The sequence below is a fragment of the Syngnathoides biaculeatus genome, chromosome 4 (assembly GCF_019802595.1).
Source record: "Syngnathoides biaculeatus isolate LvHL_M chromosome 4, ASM1980259v1, whole genome shotgun sequence".
In the NCBI taxonomy this organism is placed as follows: domain Eukaryota; kingdom Metazoa; phylum Chordata; class Actinopteri; order Syngnathiformes; family Syngnathidae; genus Syngnathoides; species Syngnathoides biaculeatus.
The window spans coordinates 7952899-7972823 of NC_084643.1; the positions used below are offsets into that span (position 1 = coordinate 7952899).

The window sequence follows — 19925 nt, forward strand, 5'->3', positions numbered from 1 at the left end:
GCCTTGCACATATTCTATTCAATGCTATTCATTTGCAGTCTTGACTCAAAGGGGTGAAAACAAAAGGTAAGCAGAGCTGCAGTGGCTTTTGGTGGATTGCTTTTAATTGGCTTTATCCACTGATAGTGACATGCACTTGTGGATAAAGTTTTTAATGTTCTCTATCTCCACCCCCCCCATCCCCATGTAATCATCATCATAACAAAATCCGCCCTCACCCAGAGGTCTTTGGCCCGGCAAATTTCAACAAGACGAGAAATAGAGTGTATAAAGTGTGGAATTCTGACCAAGTCATTTCATAAGACACCCAGGAACGGTTTTCCATTGTGATTAAAAAAAACCCCAAATAGTTCTATTTTAAATCTGAATTCAACATTGTATTGAAGGAATAGCCCCATCTGCTGGATCGGGTCAGTGCTAAAAGAACACTGGTGGGGGGGGGGGGGGGAGTTCCCGACAAATGAAGTCTCTCCTTGTTTGGTGTCTTTGACCACCCTGCCTCTCGACAACACAGACATGCTGTGATAAAGATAACACACTTACACTGGAAGCAAACGGCACACATGGCCACGGTGTCACACACACACACACACATACACACATGCTGTCCTGTTTGTCGAAGCGGGTGCCAGCGGGCCCCAAATTGGATCACGGTGTCTTTGGATGGGACGAAGTGTACAACTATCAAAGAGGGTGAAGGGGGGCTGACAGCCAGGCAAATTAAAGAATTAAACCTCAGCATCTGTCTGGGACTCCAACCCCACCGCCGCCCCCGACACTGAGCGGAGAGGAGCTTTTGGGGAGGGGAGCAGACAGGTGCTACGGTGTGGGAGGAGAGCAAAACACTTGGAGTTGCAAGTGTGACACGGAAAAAGCATCAGGCAAAACAAGTGGAATAGGGATGAGGAAGAAAGCGGTTAGGAAAACGAGAAAAACGGGGGAAACTAATCCGAATTTAACATGAATATACTGTCTAATGTATTTTCTACATCTGGAATCGAGGTAAGATGATTTCAGATTAAAGGTGGGAAATGCTCTGGGCTGGCAAGAGTCTTCTAACGGGATAAAAACACCCAAAAATGGTTTAGAGTGCAGGGGTGTCAAACCCATTTTTGGCCCAGGCCACTTCCACTTCGTAGTTCTGGTTTCCATCGGACGGCTGTTAAGACTGAGAATCCATATCAATGTATGATCACCTCAAATTCTTACATAAACACATGAAAAATTGATGGATAACAAAAGCCAATAAAACGTTTCTTCAATTGGTCTTCTTTTTAAGGGAGCTTTTTCACACACAAAAAAATACTTGCAATGTCTGAGTTTTTAAAAAATATTTGACAATTTGTAATTCTGATATTTTAGTTTACAATCTACGTTCCTACCCTTACCTATCGGCATGAGCTGTGTGTCACGACCGAAAGAACAAGATCCCGAATACAAGCGGCCGAAATGAGTTTCCCCCGCAGGGTTTCCGGGTTCTCCCTTAGAGAACGGGTGAAAAGCTCGGTCGTGCGGGAGGGGCTCAGTGTCGAGCAGCTGCTCCTCCGCATTGAGAGGACCCAGATGAGGTGGCTGGGGGATCTGATTCGGATGCCTCCTGGACGCCTCCCTCGTGAGGTGTTCCAGGGATGTCCTACCGGAAAGAGACGAAAGAAAGGACGATCCCGGACACGCTGGAGAGACTATGTCTCTCGGCTGGCTTGGGAACGCCTCGGGATCCCCCCGGAAGAGCTGGAAGAAGTGGCTGGGGAAAGGGAAGTCTGGGTATCCCTGCTGAAGCTATTTCCCTCGTGACCCGACCCAGAAAAGCGGTAGATAATGGATGGATTGATGGATGATATTTTAGGAAGAAACGTAAAGTTGACACGCATGATTTGCTGTTGCGGGCCACATAAAATGATGTTGTGAACTGGATTTGACCCTGAAACCACGAGTTTGACACCTGTAGCATAGCTAGCGCAAAACTTTGGACCGCAGTATTCTCCATTGGCATTCTGTGAGTGCCGATCTGGAACATAGGAAGAAGCTGCAGCATGCCATGTGGAAAAGACACCATATAACTGATAACGTGTCCTTAAAAAAAAGTGTGAGCTTGTTATCGCTGACAAGTGTTGCGTCTCCTCTGCAATTCGTCGACGGCCGTGCCGCGTAAACAAGGCTGCGTCATTTCGTAACACGGCCCACTTTGATGGGAGAAAGTGTGAAGTTCTACACCGCCGCAACAACTTCCAGCGACAACGCACCCTCTGGCCGTGTTTGCAAATCAAGCGACTCATCGAAAGTGACACGATTCAGGCCTCGATGTTTACCATTAATATCGTCAGGGCAATATGCCAAGCAACCGCTCCAATAGCCCACCATCATTGGAGTTTTCAGAAGAAACCGGAATGGAGGTGCTGGAATGAAGTAAAGGCAGGATTGACTTTGGCTGTGCATGATTGCCGCAATTTCCGCAACTATGAGCTGTTTTTTTTTTTTTTTAAGCTGAACTGAGCATTTTTCATTTGCTGTATATGAAGTGAAACTGGTGTTTAAAACCAGAGAAAAGTCTGTAAAAATAATAACGCGTGTGCACGCAACCACTTCAATCGATCGGAAAGGTCACCTTTTGGGTTGAAGATGTCATCTCCACACGATGTAAGCTCATTTTGACTCATTTCCAAGACCCGATGAGACTTCCCGTCGGATTCACGAGACAGATTGTTCGCATGCTTCAGTAGTTCGACAACAGAGTTCAGATGGGCCCAGCAGTCGACCTCTTGTGCAACTCTTGAAATGAGATTATTGGTATGACTACTAAAAAGGGAGGAGCCTATTTAAGACCGGGTCGAAGCTGAGAAACTTGTTGCGTGGTTCGTTAAATGCTGCTGTTTTAATGGGCAACATATTTCAATGGGCGATAGCATTTCAAACTTCCCCGTGTGAAAAGTTGTCTAAAAACTAATAGAATATATAGTGATACATTCTTTTAGTAAATTAATATAGTAAATTACAATATGGCACCTGCTGTCCCATTTATACCGAAGGGGAACCATCTCATCATAGCATTTCACATTGGGAAAAGGAAGTTAGGGCTTTGGGAAGAGGCATATTGTTGGAAAAATATGTAATTTTTTTTTTTTTTAATACATGTACGTATGTGACTACCCTAGTGGTTACTGGTGGTCCATTTGTCAATTTTCAATTCCGTCTGAATTCTGTGGAAAAAAAACGAATGATGTTCTTTTTGTCCACAGTCAATACAAAGTTATTTGTTGACTAGGAAACTTAAAAACACTTTATTGCCACATGTTCTAATAATTTACACAACACATAAACTTCGATAAAATCATCCCATTCCCATAGTTTCTACAGGAGCTATTTTCGAATATCGTTTTTGTTCATTTTAAACAGTATGCAAATAATGTCTGTCAAATTTGTTCTGCCAGAGGGGATCATTCAGCAGAAATATATTTTCAGTCAACTTTCTCTTTTTCATGCATTTATTCTTTGCGTGGAAGTCCATTAGAGATCACGTAAACAGGCTCATTAATGCAATCACTCTTTTAGGAAACACATCAACTTCAATTTCATTGAAAAAACAACAACAAATTGCTCTTTTGTCAGCCGCTCGGTGCTTGAAGCTGTTGATGTCATCAGCGTGTGCGAGCGCTTTGCCTCCGATTGACGTTTGTTGCTGTTGTCTCCACACATCCATCAAAAGATAAACCTGTGAAAACGGCGGCCTGATTGAGCGGCGACATCATTAGTGCCTCCGTAGCAGTTAGTTGCTCTAACCGCCACTTCATACCCGGTTTTTTTTTTCCGTCGGGTTGCTTCCTGCCCGGTAATAGTAGTGATGTTGCTCGAGATGCTCGTGCTTTCGTTTTTTTGCGGGGGTGGAAAATATCTTGCCTGTGGGCCACAGAGAGCGTTTATGTCTCGCCTGCCATGCAATTCTTAAAACAATTATCTGAGGAACTTTTTTTATCGGAAAAAGAAAAAAAAACACACACACACACACAAATGATGATAATACCTCTAGCCCCTCTACCCCCCCCCCCACAACTCTGAGAACATCAATACAGTCTATTTGAAGAAAGAGACCAATCACAATCATGAACAACACTTGGCATGTTACATTTGCCGTTTAACGCATTTTTGTGCAGTTTCCGTCATCTATCCATCTGTCCATCCATTCATTATCTTAGCCGCTTATCCTCACAAGGGTCGCAGGAGTGCTGGAGCCAACCCAGCTGTCATTGGGCAGGAAGCAGGGTACACCCTGAACTGATTGCCAGCCAATCGCAGGGCACATCGAGAGAGACAAACAGCCGCACTCGCAATCACACCTAGAGGCAATTTAGAGAGTCCAATTATTGTTGCATGTTTTTGTGATGTGGTAGGAAACAGGAGCGCTCTGAGAAAAGCCACGCTGGCACGGGGGGAACATGCAAACACCACACAGGCGGGTCCGGGATTGAACCCGGGACCTCAGAACAGTGAGGCCAACGCTTTCCAGCTGCTCCATCGTGCAGTTTCCGTCATGACATCATAAAATGGTAACCAGTACCAAAACTAATTTTCAGAAAACCTTCTGAAGCTGTGATGTATTGCCTTTGCCAATAGGCAACACATTACAGCGGCACCTCAACTTACAAAAAGTCTCTTCTCGTGAAAAATTCAGGTTACGAAATGCCTCCTTGGAAAAATATTGTCTAGTAACAAAGGAAAATTCAGGATTCAAAAAGAAAAACTATCTGCCGGATTTGCAGCCCCCAAATTCTACTGAATGAAAACGTCCTGTATCTTGGTGTGTGTGGTGCAATACACATCATTTTTATTCTTCTTTACGTTATGTACTTTTAATGCTTATTTTTGGCGAGGGGGAGGTATATATTTCCAATACGTTGCAATACTATCGTTATAGTAGGCAAAATGTCATGATACAAATTGTGATAATGTGTTTTCTAATGCTGCGATGCCTAACAGTGATGAAGAATGTATCATATGATGTCGCACACATTCCGCTCTAAAAGTATTGGAACAATGACGCCTAATCCTTGCTGCCGATTGTCCTAAATTTCAGATTTGTAATCTGCCTCCTAAAACTAACTTTATGCTAGCTAAAAGTGGAACCGACATGAAAAGGAGAGGGCTGAGTGTCGGTAAAAAATAAACAACTGCATGTTAAACATCTTGTCCAAGTCAATCACATACGAGTTTATTCCAGTTCTTCATTTTTTATATCCCCTCCCAAATTGTAAGTCACATTAATGGTGGAAAAGTGTTATTTACCTTGGTCAAAATTGTGTGCCGATCCACTGCAGCCTTGTTCGTGTGTTTGTCATCTGCCTGTTGAGCCTCGAGTATTTTGCTGCTTCGGTAGAAACGTTGTAGTACCAGACCATTTCTTTGAAGTGAATTTCCCTTCATTTATTTTAAATTCATGTTTTTTTCATTTTGTTTTAAGTTATTTGCCCTCGCCTGAAGGTAGCATGGATAAGCTTGGTGAGGATAAGCAGTACAGAAAATACATGGATGGTTTATTTTCCATTCATGCTCTGATTAAAAAAAAAAAAAAAAAATCAATCAAGTTGCTCATGAGTTACGTTTCAAGTTTTTTTTTTCCCCCACTGATTGCTTTCTTACTCTTACTCAAGTCATTATTTGGAGGACGATTTTTTACTTTTACTTGAGTCTTATTCTTGTAAAGTAGCAGTAGTCTTATTTGAGGACATTATTTGGCTACTCCAGCCGCCTCCGCAAATATCCCGCATTGATGTTTTTATGTGGAGGGCGGCTGTGACTCACAAGTGTTTTCCTTGTTAAACGCAGAGTTGGACGCGTAACTTCTATATTTACTGTAAGATGTCAGCACAAACCCGAATCGGCCCCCAAAAAGTCTTTGCTAAAAACCTACATAACAACGAAATGGTTACGCAAGGGACATTTTTCTTTCAGCTCCTCACAGCCCGTCCCGAAGCCCAGACACAGCCACACGAACGCCGCACACTGTACATAATGTACATTTGTCAACACTCCTGCTGAAACCACTAATGTATTTTGCACGCTTTAAGTACTCCGCTCGGTGGTTAGCATCTGCCCACGCCTCCCTTTTGTTGTGCGTGGTGTGCTTCAACAATGAGACACGAAATGTCTTTCGGATTTGGGCTTTTGCTCCGCCACAAAAAAACAACACTCGGGGAAGAATTTTGTTTGGAGATGTCATCGTCTGCGCACCGTTGGATACAAACAAACACCAAAGTGGTGCCAGGTTGTTTTTGTTTGTTTTTTTGTTATTATTATGACTGGCAATGATATTCTGCGTAATACATAAGTACACACCAACACACGTAGTAGCGTGGGACCCTGTCTAACGCTGTTCCCGGGCATAATCTGACACAGAGACGCTGAAAAATGCCAGAAAATTAATTAGTTTTTTGGTGTGATTGTGAGTGTGGCTGTTGCCGATTGGCTGGCAACCAGTTCAGGGTGTAACCCGCCTCCTTGCCCCTTGACATCTGGGATAGGCTCCAGCGCTCCTGCGACCCTCGTGCAGATAATGGCCCCCGTCACACCATGACGTTCTGGTCAACGTTCTCTGAACATTTCAATCGTTCTATTTTTCAGCGTTCTCAAATGAGGATGACACATCTGGCATGTGATTAACGTGTGTCTAACACACGAGAAGCGTGTAACATTGACCAAATAAGATACCATTAGCGTCTGCTAACGTGTCACTGGCGCGCAACGAGCGATTTGTCAACGTTAGACGAGCGTGTTGAGCGTGTGACTAAACGGGTGGATAACGACAGTTTTGCTGGCGTGTAATTTTTACAGTGGAACGGGAACGAAAACATTGGAAATTTCATACTCACTTCAGTTGTTCTCGTGAGTTTGAATAGTCAGCATCATGCTGCCTAGACGAAAAAAAGGTGGGGTGCGGACTTCAGCAACTAGCGCCGCAAGTAAGAATGCAAAGCATCGGTTTATATACCCATATGCGGCGAACCTTAGTAAAATGTTCCACGAACGTTCTTGAACGTTCTGCAGCGTTTAAAATTATGGTCTCGGTGAGAACTTTTGTGCATGTTCAAAACTTTTTTTTCCGGGCCGGCGTTCTCCGCCGATTCCCAGCGATCGTTGACGTTCACTAGCGTTCAAACAACGCTCTTCTGGCGCTATCCCGGCGACTACCAAAGTTTCCTCTTACGTTATAGAACGCTGAACAGAACGCCATGGTGTGACGGGGCCATAAGGGGCTAAGAAAATGGATGGATGGATGGACGGTTCCCAGCATTGTAGAATCAATTAGCTGCAGACATACTATTGAACGCTCGTCTGTTATGCAGCCACATGGGAAAAAAGCTGAACATTTTTGGCTGTTAGAGGCAGTAAATGTCTACTTTATCCTCCCTTCCATGTCACTTTCAAGCCATATGGGAAAAATGTGGCATATGATGGCCTTTCCGAGTAATGGAATAAAGGTGCTTCAGACCAGAAAATAGTCGCTTCAACATCATCAGTCCAAACCACGTCGCTACCCTTTGCACAGAACAGCAACATGAAATGGAGACCAAAAAAAAAAAAAAAAAGGGTACAGAAAGTAATGAAAAAGAGCTTTCTGGCACAAATTCCCAAGGTAGACTATTGCCAGGTTGTCTTGTTCCACCTAGTCGGTATCTGTAAGTGGTGTTTGAATAGAAACGCCACTTACTCTAGGTGGAACAATGTCAACAGCCAGTGTAAAGGGAGCTTCTGATATTTTCTCCAAAGGTAGAAAATAAAAACGATGTACCCCCCTCGACCCTTCACCACCCATCCATACTGCTTTCATGGAAAGGGAAGTAAAAAAAAAAAAAAAAATGAAGCGGAAATGGCGACTTTTACAGGGAATAAATGAAAGCCGCTTCGGAAGGCCCAAATATTCGAGCCGACTCCATCCCTGATTCTATACCGCCGACGTCTACACCATCGATTTCCAACCTTTATAGAGCCAAGGCTCATATTTTACACTTAAAAATCCCACGGCACACCAGCAAAAGTAAATGTCACCAAAAATGGATCGATTAATTACTGTATGTACTTCCTGCCATCTAATAGAAGACGATTTTTTTCTTCTGTCTGTCTCATTGCGCCTCACTGCCATAAGTAGATGAATAAAGATACATTATTTCTAGGAATAAATGTTTTTTTTTTTTTTTAGCAATTATATAAAATTGGATAACTTCCCACGGCACACCTGAAGAGCGCTCACGGCACACTAATGTTACCCCAGGACACTGTTTGGGAATCACTGGTCAACACAAAACAGATGCACACATAAAAGAAGGAAAATAAATTCTGCCTTTTTGCAGCCAGTGTGTAAAATGACCTTCTGAATTTACCTCATACGGTGTAAAATAGCCGCCTTGTCCATTGTCTATTCTGTTTCAATGCAGTTTACAAATCAAACTTACGGGGATAATGCAGGAAAGGGTTCATTTTTAACTTCGGTGTAAAAATGGAGCTTTTCATGAGCTTTTCTGAAAGCGGAAAATTATTTGCCCTATTCTGTGTCGGTGCGGTTCATATGGAAAAGCAAATTTTTAAAAACAGCATGATGGGTTTTCCAGGCAGCGTGATGACTGATATGATCCAAATCCGTAGATTTTCAGGAATATACTTTGCCCTATCAGTCTATGCTGATACAGTTTACCGCACAAAAAGAGAACAAAAATGAAGGCTTTTACAGGCAGTGGAGAAAAGGCCACGGGGAGCAGACTGGGCAACAGTTTTTGACGGTCGACTCAAAGCAAATAGATTGTTGCGTAATTTCAGCCAAAACCAACAACAGCGACGATGCAAATGGGTGATTATCGAACTACAGAGGGGGACCAAAAAACAGCACAAAGCTTGTGCGTATGTGTGTATAAATGTTGTCATGCTGTGTGATTGGCTGTAAACATTTGCTCATTCCGTTACAAGTGACAGCAGCGGGGCCTCGCTGAGTACTTTGAACAGATACCGCTGTCACGTTTGGGCTTGAAACACATCAGTCCCCTTGCTCCTCTCTCCTTCTTAGCAAGGAGTCCGCCATCTGTCAAATGGCTGCGCACCGTGGACTCGTCGTACACAATGGACAAAAACACACGGGGTGGCAATATGCAATATGTTTTTCTGGCTACGGAGCCCATTCATTCTTGTTAGGAGAACATAAAACCACAAGCGGGCCGATGCCAGAGTAGTGTGGATGATGACCGGAGAAGTGATGGCACAGGTCTGGCTGCAGTGGCCTGGTAGATTTATCTCACCGGTTTTTGTTTTTTTGTTTTTTTCTGGGGCGGTGAATGCGTATATAGTGAATGTATTGTGTTTATCTGTGTGTCGATTGTTTGTGAAGTGCAGTTAATGATCTTGCCACAGTTGTGCACTGTCGATTGAAACCTTTTTTCAACCGAAACATTTTGGGGGTTTCAATTTGGCATGCGTGTATGCGCATTTTCCCATTTTACTTTTTATTATTGTATATTTTGTTGAGAATCAGTGGTTCGGAAAATGGATAGCTGATTCAGTTTCAACATGAACCGTCAATTAAATTTAGACAAATGGCCATTGTATGTTTACATTGGGACTACAATAAAAAAGCAATAGATTCGGATGGATTTGAATTGAGTAGAATGGACAAAAAAATCATTTTCATTTTACCGAGTTCAGAGTAGTAAATATGTTGGAATATGTGTGTCTCCAAGTCAAGTTTTTTTTAAATTTAAAACAGTCAGAGCAAAGTGTAAAAATGCTGAGATCGAAGTGTAAAACATTTAGTTTCAGAAATATTTCAGAATATATGAGCCTATAAACATATAAGTTCTCTCGAGACAGTCGGTTTGAAAAGTGGGGAAAAAAACCGTCGCAAAGGCTCTTTTGGGTGCAGAATTATTGAAGCACTGATTTTTCCACCTTTGGGGAAACTGACTCCATTCACTTTGTTCCAGTCTGTCTTGGAGGTTTCATGCAGTAATGCAATATTTACAGTGAGTGTTGTTTACTTGCGGAGTTTTATACTTTGCTTGCTCTCTTCCCGTCTACTTTTGAATCCCAAGGCAGCCGGTTTAGGCAGCGTACGTCTTAGAACTGGGTTCCATCCTTGCGCTCTGCCCTGTTCAGGGTGCGTATCCGAAATAACTCAAGGTGGACTCCTATAACCTTGACTGGTGGTCATGCAATCACGCGCCGATTAATAATGGATAGATTAGTGGAAAATGTTCGTGACTACACAACACCGACTCGCTCCATTCAAGGAACCTGTGTGTTTGGTATTATTGCTATATGTATAGTCAACATTGTCCCGGTTGGGGTTAGGAATCCTGGTCCTCAGAACTGTGAGGCCAACGCTCTACAGCTGCTCCACCATCCCGCCCAGTCAACAATTTGAAACCGTCCCTTGCTCTCTTCTGATCAAGGAAAGGGTTTAAACTGGGCATGATACATTTTCTATAAACACTTTACTGTTCCTGGTACATTTCCCAGTTTACTCAAGGCGGACTTCACGACAGCTAGCTCATGAATGGCGGAAATTTTGTGCCAGCTGCAAAAAAAGTGAACAAATATGTTACCAATGGTGAAAAGTCCACATCCATCCATTTCTACCAGATTTCATCATTCAGGTTGCAGTTGAAGTGAAAAGTGAAGTGAAAGTGAAGTGACTTTAACAACCCTGGCTGAAGTTACAACTGGAAACAATATTTGGACACGTCTATTGTCCAGACGGTACATTACTTCCGTTATCTGTTCAATCAGGGTCCATTATATTGAGGTTAGAGTGTAATTTTACTTTGTTACTTTCCATCACTGACTAAGATGTGTGTTTGTGGAACTTGGGCGCATAAGCGAGTAAGACGAAAACCCGCACCAGTCTAAAACTCCACACAGTAGAGCCTGATCTAATATTTGAACCTAGGGCCTTCCGACTGAAAAGACAGACATGGCAAACTCTCGTCCAGCCCGCTTTCCTCAAACTATCGTTATTTCTGTCAGTAATCAAAAACAGTCTTTACTATCAATCATCCGTTAGTCTCTTGTATAGTGTCAACTCGACTATAATGCGCACCTCCAAAATTGGTTTCAAAAATCAGGAAAACCCGTCTCCTTTTTGTTTAATGTGGACCCATGATTTTCTTTCCGTAGATACTATTATATTCACTAAATGTTGGCGGTACCCTCTCCTATTTTGTTTTTCTAATCAATTGTGATCAGTTATATTAATAATGTTGACTTGTTCTTGAATGTTTCTTTTTCCACACTAAAGTGTTTACTTTTAACTGTGGATTTTAAACAAATTTATGGCTGTTGTATAACCACTTATCTACTCACGTATCTCATTTCACTGTGAAGGATGTTTCCCCACTTTTACTAAACCGATGTATAATACGCACCATTGAATTTTGAAGATTTTTTTTTTTTGGTGGGGGGTGGAAAAAAAGGCAAATTACAATAATCGCCTTCATTCCGAGCTAACGCATCTACCTCTGTGTAATGGTGGTCACGTATCATGGTGATAAGCGGCTGTGCAGGCGAGCCGTGCTAATGACTTCCGTGCACCACGTCGTCGAGAGTCGGGCCAGTTCAGTTCATAGCAATATGCTTTTCTGATATGAATGTCATACCCACATTGTTGCAAAACAGTCCCAAATATAATTTGAGGGCATCAGGGAAGGCCGAGTTGTCGCAGTTTTCTCTTCTTTCCATTCTTCTCTTTATCTCTCTTAGTATGCAACATCACAAGTCTTGAATCTCCTCTTTTCTTTCGTTACTCGCCTCATGTTTGCTGTCTCCGTCACTGTCTCACTTCTCACCCCCATCCTCCTTCTCTGTCTCTTTGCATCTTAGTGTACATTTATCTTTTGAGCTCACCTTTTGATGTGTCAGCCTTCATTATTCTCTTCTTCGCTTCCCCATCCTCCGTTCGGTCTCATTCGTACGCGTTCGGCTGTCCGCTTTTTTGACTTTGTGCTCAGTCTCGCAAAATAAATGTGGGTTTAACCCCTTGCCGGGCGCACGAACTCTGTGCTGCCCTCTTATGTGCACCATTTGCTCCGGGAGCCTTGTTTCCGCAAATGGCCTCGATGAGTGAAGACCCGTGGCCAAATGGAAAAAGTGTACATTCGTTGGGTGGTGTGCAGTATTTGGCTGAAACTGCACTTTGACCTTCTGTTGTAGAGATTTTGCACCAGAAGTGCAAATATAGCTATTCCCAGCTATGAGTAATTCTCGGGCTGTATTTATACTGCAGGTACAAGAGCCCATTTCCGAACTATTGCTTATATCTGTTTTTTCTTGTCGACACATATCCAATATGGATAGGAAACAACCCACGTGTGCAGATGCCCAAACTGCAAGTTAATAACTCATAAACACCAGGCAGTGACAATACAGACGTAAATAATAATAGATGAATAATGCACGTTAAACATTGCAAACCATTTACATAGTTGGTGTGGGCTAATTGCCGTATTTTCCGCACTATAAGGCGCACCTAAAAGCGTTTAATTTTCTAAAAAGCCAATGGTGCGCCTTATAATCCGGTGCACCTTACATATGGATCAATATTGAGCCTTTAGTGCAGCTCCATCTCATGGATGCAAAACGTAACCCCAGCCTCTACTGTAGCGTCTATTATATGCGCCTTATAATGCAGTGCGCCTTATATGTGAGAAAAGTTTTAAAATAGGCCATTCGTTGAAGGTGCGCCTTATAATGTGGTGCGCCTTATAATGCGGAATGAAATGAGACTCACCTCCATATTATCCACTGGCCACCATTGGTAATCGTTTAGGTTATTCCATGATGGGCACACCTCTAATTAGCACATTTTGACCATTTTATTCTGAATGCTTCTGCTGTCGTTTATGATGTACAACGAGTCTTATTTTAACACGTCTATTACAGTTGTTTGTGCAGACGCGAGTGCTTCTATATCGCCAGTCAGAATATTTTCATGACGTCAAGTAGGAAAGTAGGGGTCTATCAGATCTGCGTGTTTGCGGTACACTCACTTCGGCAGATATTTGATACGTATCGTATTTTCATCCCCTTGCTGAAGAGGCCTGATGCTTATCTGCAGATATCCAATTTCATGCTTTTTTTTTATGCTTACACTTCCATGACACATAGCCCAATTGTGCAACTTGAGAGCAAAATTTTCGAATTGTGTCACTTCATTCCACCCTGAGATGTTTTTGGATAGGTAGCCAACCACTTTTGACCTGGATCCATCATCAGGTGTTGTGAAGGCGATCTGTGAAAGAATGACTTCTTCATGAATCTTTTGGCAATGAATTATTCCCACAACACACTCACGAGTGTCGCCTAAAAAGTTAGAAAAAGAGAGTGGCCATCACCACTTTGGCATGAATTTGTTGTGACATGTCTATCACAACTGTAAAAACTTTCAATGATCCGTAGCTGAAAGTGAACAACTAATTGACCATTTAGTTTTGAAGTAGCTGTGTTCGTAGGATTCCAGGGCTATTACTTTGTTGAACTCCTTCTGCCCAACAAGCCCATAGTCTTCTTCTTCTTCTTTTCCTTTGGGCTTGTCCTGTACGGGGTCACCACAGCGTGTCATCTTTTTCCATCTCAGCCCATCTCGTGCATCCTCCCATCTAACACCCTCTATCCTCACATCTTCCTTCACAACATCCATCAAACTTTTTGTTTCACTCTTTTGCCTGGCAGCTCCATCTTCAGCACCCTTCTACCAATATACTCACTCACTCGTCGCTGGACATGTCTAAACCATCCAAGTCTGCTCTCTCTCTCACGCTCTCTCGCACCTTGTCTCCAAAACATCCAACTTTGGCTGTCCCTCAAATGAGCTCATTTCTCATCTTGTCCAACTTGCTCACTCCAAGCGAGAACCTCAACACCTTCCTTTCTGCTACCTCCAGCTCTGCTTCCTGTCATTTCTTCAGTGCCACCATCTCTTTTCCGTACATCATGGCCGGCCTCACCTCTGTTTGATAAACTTTGCCCTACTCTTCTGTCACATAGAACACCAGACACCTTCCGCCAAGTGTTCCACTCCGCTTGGACCTGTTTCTTTACTTCCTTACCGCACTCTCCATTGCTCTGTATTGTTGACCCCAAGTATTTGAAATCATCCACCCTCGCTATCTCTTCCCCCTGGAGCTTCACTCCTCCTCGTCCGCCCCTCGCATTCATGCACCTATATTCTATTTTACTTTAGCTAATCTTCATTCCCTACCTTTCCGGTGCGTGCCTTTCTTGTCTTTGTCATGTTTTTCTAAATTGTTCCGCCGCCTGCTCCCTGCTTTCACTGCAGATCACAATATCGTCTGCGAACATCGTAGTCCAAAGGATCGATCTCTCTCGAACCTTGTCTCCAAAACATCTAACTTTGGCTGTGCCTCTAATGAGCGCATATCTAATCCTATCCAACCTGCTCACACCTATTGAGAACATCAACATTTTCATTTCTGCCACCTCCATAGTTAAGAAGGTATTTTTGACATTGATTGTTCTTTCCTTTACTGATACTGTTCCCATGACTGTATAGTTTTTTTAGTCGGAGGCAACAGTGGAAGTTTGTTTTAAAAATCAAATGTGGTCAAGACTGAGACTGAAACGATGAAATATGGGGATCCATATACACAGCATTTACCATTGATTTGCATTTAGTTGATGCGTTCATCCATGTATTGTGTAACGTGCCATATTGTAGGTGGCAATAAGACCCGAGGAGTCATTTCTGTTCATTCGTAGTGCAAATGGCATGACTTCGTTGGTTAAAGTTTATAGAGGGAGAGGAAAAGTGATAATAATTGATAGGGAGGGGGGAGTGTTGACCGGGTCAGCACGGGGGAACGACAGCAAAGAGCTCAGCAGCACTGATCCAACGCAAGACTTGGCTTGGCCAGCATGTGATGCTGGATTCTTGCCTGGAGGAAAGAGGCTACACATCAGCATTTGTAATTTGATACAGGCAGCCAAGGGCAGCTGGATGCATATATTAACATCCTCTCTGCACGCGTGTGCAACCGCAAGTGACTCATCTCGCCGCTTATGACCGTTAGAGAACAATTTCATTCTTTTTCAATGAACAGCAGCTCCATGCATCAACCAGGGTTGGCAACGGCAGAGGTGTGAACGATACGATATCGAGGAAGGTCATAGTAATCTATCGTTAAGGTGCGAAATGGATATTTGATGAAAGTCAATTTAAAGCAATTCAGGCAAAATGTGCCGCACGATTTGGCGGTCACCAACAGAAGCCGTGTTAATTTAGTCTCGTTCGGTTTGCCGTCGCAAGATTCCAATATCTGCCCAAAAATGTCAGTCGTGCCATGTATCGCAGAGACTGTCTACAGACGTGGATGCCATAACCTGCAGCTAATTTGTCTTTAGGAAAATCACAGAAGTGATGATGAACTAAGGTACTTATGCTGCTAACTGACAGGAGTTGAACGCCTGTTAATTTATGTGTGGATAAAATCAGACTCCGGTTGTGGCGCGTGATTTAAATTTGATCGGCAGGATCGTTCGAGAAGAATTTCCTTCTTTTTCAATGAATAGCAGCAGCGTGACCTGGTTTGACATTTTTAACACCAAAGCGTATCATTTTCTTCTTCTCCTCCTTGTCCTTACGGCTTGTTCTGTTTCTAGGTTACTACTGCGCGGCATCTTTTTCCATGCGAGCCTTTCTCTTGCCAAACACCAAAAGTCCTCGTGTTCCCTCACAACATCCATCAACTTTCTCTTTGGTCTTCCTCTCACTCTTTTGCCTGGCACTTGGATCCTCACCACCCTTCAACCTTATATACTCGCTGTCTCTCCTCTGTGCCTGTTCAAACCATCGAAGTCTCCTCTCTTTAACTTTGGGGGGGGGGGGGGGGGGAGTCACCCAACTCCTGAGCTTTTCCTGTCATAGTCCCAACATTCAAAGTGCCCACACCAAGTTCCAGGCAGCGTGGTTTCTGCTTCTCTTTCTGCTTTCCTCCTCTTCTTTGTCTTCGACCCACAGTAGCTGAATTTCCTCCGACGCCGTCCAGGTGAACGTTGCCGGAGGCGGACGTTGTTAACCCGGGCCACGATCGATCCAGTTTGGGATTCTTTAGATGAATGCTCCCATTTGTTTGCCAATTTTTTTAACCCGGATACCCTTCCTGATGCAACCCTGTGCATTTATCTTGGATTGGTACTGGCCTACAGTTTGCATTGGCTTGTGCCCCCCACAGGGTTGCATTAAACACCAAACAGTACACCGATCACAATCATTTTTTTATCACATTTTGAAGGTTGATAAAAAATGTCTCTACTTCATTTGACAAGTAAATGTTAGCGGAGTTGGGCGCCACAACTCTTGCCACCCTTGTGAGGATAAGCGGCTTGGAAAATGGATAGCTGGCTATTTTGCATGCTGGTAGAAAAGATGAAGTTGGTTGGTGAGGTGTCAGTCATTCAGCATTTGTGAAATCTACAAAATGTTTTTTTTTTTTTTTCTTTTTCGGTTCAACCACTATCTGTGGCCTTTCGATACAATGTGTGCATCCACTTTATTTGTTTACATTTGGAGGGGGGGGGGGGCAAATCACTTGAAACTTGGCTACATCTGTGTCAGCCGAGAAAGCAAGTACCCATGTTGGCAATCGTGACGGTGGTGTAACCTTTCCAGTCTTCATCCTTTCTGTACTGACAGCTCTCCCTTTGTCTCTCGTGAAAGCTGATTTGCCCTTGTATGCAACTCTTTCACCCGGCCTTTATGTATGCCCCCCCCCCTTTTTTTTCCCCCGTACTCTTTACTGTTTTATTCAACAGTCTGCTGCTCGTCTTTTATTCCCATCCCGAGGTACGCACACTTTCACCCCATGGGACCTGAAACAAGTCGTGTCTTGCACCCAGTTATCGCATTTTCCTTTGAACTGTCCTTTTTGGCCCGCCGCACTCCAGACCAAAACTGAAACGTCACGCAGTTTGCGGGTCTCTGCTGCGAGTATTTATGAGCGTCACATTACATTAACATATATATTACATTTACATTGAGATAAACAACTATTCATCTACACATTCTAACACCAACTCCAAATGACCTGACCATCTACCGGACTTATTGGTAGATTGTTTCATTTACTCGCTCGTCTCTCCTTCAAACCTGCATCCTGTTTATATTCTTGGGTTCTACTTCCTGTTTATATTTTTGTTTTTCTTATCTTATAATTCAGTAAGATAAGAGAAACAAAGTCCTTGTGGTATGTTGTGACATATTCTGATTAGCTTGGATTTTTAAACCCATCAACTGATTTGTATCGGAGAAAACTAACGATAAGCGTGAAAGCATTATGTGACAGTCGTGCATTAATTAGAGCAACATTTTGGATCTTTCTTTTGCCCAACCAGATCACAACAAACGTTTCACATGAATAATATCCCATTTTTCGTTATTGGGTCAATCAAGCAAATGACTCTTAATCATCACTGCAGAGTACTCATTGCTGAGGACTGATTACACGAGAAAACTTCTACATCCCCAAAGTGATTGCCGAACTCTTATTCCTCGTAATCATTTACATAGCTAAATCCATGCACCACCAAAGCACATTTTTCTCTGATCATACTCGATATGTGTCTCTCTGGTAGAGACATTAAGAAATGGGGTGGCGGGGACAAAAAACAAAATAACAAAACTGCAGTGTGTGATCAAGAAGCCAGTGGGAGAATTTGAATGCGTTGCATGCACCCTATGAAAATAGAGACACGCCAGAGCAATTAGCAGCAAAAAGCAGCAAATCTTTTTCCTAAATATGATTAGAGGGTCTGCAAATAGGCCATTACCTGCGCTGTCGAGTAGGATATCATAAAAATATGAAGGGAGACATCGATGGACACGGTAATACGTTACATGTTGTTTGTGTCTGCCAATGATTGCTCGCCTCGGGACTGTAAACCAAAGAGCTGTCGATTTATTTCTACGGGACATGTTCATTGAGTTGACTTAACGCCGGCTCGACCGAGACGCTCGGAGATAAAGTCACGTCTCTTTGGATGAACCGGAGCAGGTGGAGGTGGGACCAGATGGAGAATTCCTGGCGAGAAAACAACAGCTAATCACAAGGAGATCACGAAAGTCTGGTGTGTCACTGCAATTGCTTTCAACACAATTGTTGTTGCTTCTACCTAACAGGGGTTCAAATCCCGGCCCCGCCTGTCTGACGTTTGCATGCTCTGCCTGCGTGTGTTTTCCCCGGCCACTCTGGTTTCCTCCCACATCCCAAAAACATGCATTAATTGGAGACTAAATTGCCCTGAGGTGTGATGTTGAGTACGACTGGTTGGTTGTTTACACGTGTCTTGCGATTGGCTGGCATCCAGTTCAGGGTGTACCCCGCCTCCTGCCTGGAGATAACTGGGACAGACTCCAGTGCTCCCGTGACCCTAGTGAGGATAAGCGCCTCAGATAATGGATGGGTGCCTTTCAACACAACAAGGGGGGGGCTGTCGCATCTTTACACCATCTAATTTCTTATGGCGAGATTCGGCACATCGACTTCATCTGCCCCGCTCTGGATTTGTGCCGTCATACATATTACACGTAGATTTTACATGGAACAGTGGAAGAACATACTTCAAAGGGCAGACGTGACGTCATTTTAAACCGCAACACAAAGAGGAAGCGAGTGTGTGAGCAAACAAGTACAAAGAAGACGATGATTATCCTACCTGACTATCGGCGATAGGGGATGGACACCAAGGACCACTTCTCAGAAAAATGCAGGCAGGGCGCATAGTGTATGCCGTAGACAGACAACTCCTGTATCAACACTTACATTAACGTCGATGGACAATTTCAAGTCTTCGGTGAACCGAACATGCATTATTTTTGGAACGTGCGAAGAAGCTGAATTACAGCGAAGAAAATAGGTGTTTGAACACCCTGCTATATTGCAAGTTTTGTGGTCAGATGAGACCAAAATGGGACTTTTTGGTCATAATTCCACTATCAGTGTTTGGAGGAAGACAAATGATGAGTTCCATTCCAAGAACACTATCCCTACTGTGAAGCATGGGGGTGGTAGCGTCATGCTTTGGGGGTATATCCAACTAAGACGTCATGGTTTGAAACCACGCACGGTACGGAAGGTTCCCCTGCTTAAACCAGCACATGTCAAGGCCCGTCTTAAGTTTGCCAATGACCATTTGGATGATACAGAGGAGTCACAGGAGAAGGTTTTGTGGTCAGATGAGACCAAAATGGGACTTTTTGGTCATAATTCCACTATCAGTGTTTGGAGGAAGACAAATGATGAGTTCCATTCCAAGAACACTATCCTACTGTGAAGCATGGGGGTGGTAGCGTCATGCTTTGGGGGTGTTTTTCTGCACATGGGACAGGACGACCGCACTGTATTAAGGAGAGGATGACCGCGGCCATGTATTGTGAGATTTTGGGGAAATCAGACCATTGAAGATGGGTCATGGCTGGGTCTTTCAACACGAAAATGACCCGAAGCACACAGCCAGGAAAACCAAGGAGTGGCTCCGTAAGAAGAATATCAAGGCTCTGGCGTGGCCTAGCTAGTCTCCAGACCTAAACCCAAAAGAAAATCCTTGGAGGGAGCTGAAACTCCGTCTTTCTCAGCGACAGCCGAGAAACCCGTCTGAGCTAGAGAAGATCTGTGTGGAGGAGTGGGCCAACATCCCTCCTGCAGTGTGTGCAAACCTGGTGAACAACTATAGGAAACGTTTGACCTCTGTTATTGCAAACAAAGGCTACTGTACCAAATATTAACATTGGTTTTCTCAGGTGTTCAAATACTTATTTGCAGCTGTATCACACAAATAAATCGTTAAAAAAACACCGGCAAGGGAAGAACATGACCACCCTACACAGGGTAACTTGAGCCGAAATTTGAACCCAACACCCATGCTACTTAGTATGTGTTCATTTT

General features: G+C 43.4%; 1 protein-coding gene across 8 annotated transcripts in view; it reads left to right on the forward strand.

Moving 5' to 3' along the window:
- grid2 (glutamate receptor, ionotropic, delta 2) overlaps positions 1-19925 on the forward strand; it is a 491233-nt gene that overhangs the window by 235926 nt on the left and 235382 nt on the right. Inside the window, exon 1 of one of the 8 annotated variants that reach the window (XM_061816591.1) lies at positions 4525-4541. The exons of the other annotated variants lie outside the window; for them this stretch is intronic. The gene's annotated coding sequence lies outside the window, so the exon portion shown is untranslated. Of the gene's footprint in view, positions 1-4524; positions 4542-19925 lie in introns of those variants that run through there. 8 annotated transcript variants of the gene reach the window in all.